Source organism: Crocuta crocuta, unplaced genomic scaffold (assembly GCF_008692635.1).
Source record: "Crocuta crocuta isolate KB4526 unplaced genomic scaffold, BGI_CrCroc_1.0 scaffold149, whole genome shotgun sequence".
In the NCBI taxonomy this organism is placed as follows: domain Eukaryota; kingdom Metazoa; phylum Chordata; class Mammalia; order Carnivora; family Hyaenidae; genus Crocuta; species Crocuta crocuta.
The window spans coordinates 5,462,425-5,462,813 of NW_027551561.1; positions in this window are offsets into that span (position 1 = coordinate 5,462,425).

Here is a 389-nt window from a genome sequence, read left to right on the forward strand (position 1 = left end):
GACGCGCGCCAAGTGCTTCACGCAGGAGCCGGCCCAGGGAGCTGGCTGCGTGGCCGTGGCTCGTTACTACGGTCACGGGGCCTTGCTTCGCAGGTGGGGAGGTGGGAGCATGGGTTGAGCCCCCTTTCTTTTTTTTTTTTTAACTGGTCTCTTTTTTTTTTTTTCAAATAGTTTATTGTCAAATTAGTTTCCACGTAACACCCAGTGTTGAGCCCCCTTTCAAGGTCACCGAGCGACAAAGCCCGGTATGTCTGAATCTCCGAAACACCACAGGTTTGGGCGGGAAAGGGGGACAGCGGAGGGAGGGCAGGCAGGCGGGAAGGCCAGAGAGGACAGGCCAGAGCAGGGAGGCCACGCTGGGACCTGAGTATCCCCCAAGGACTCAGCAG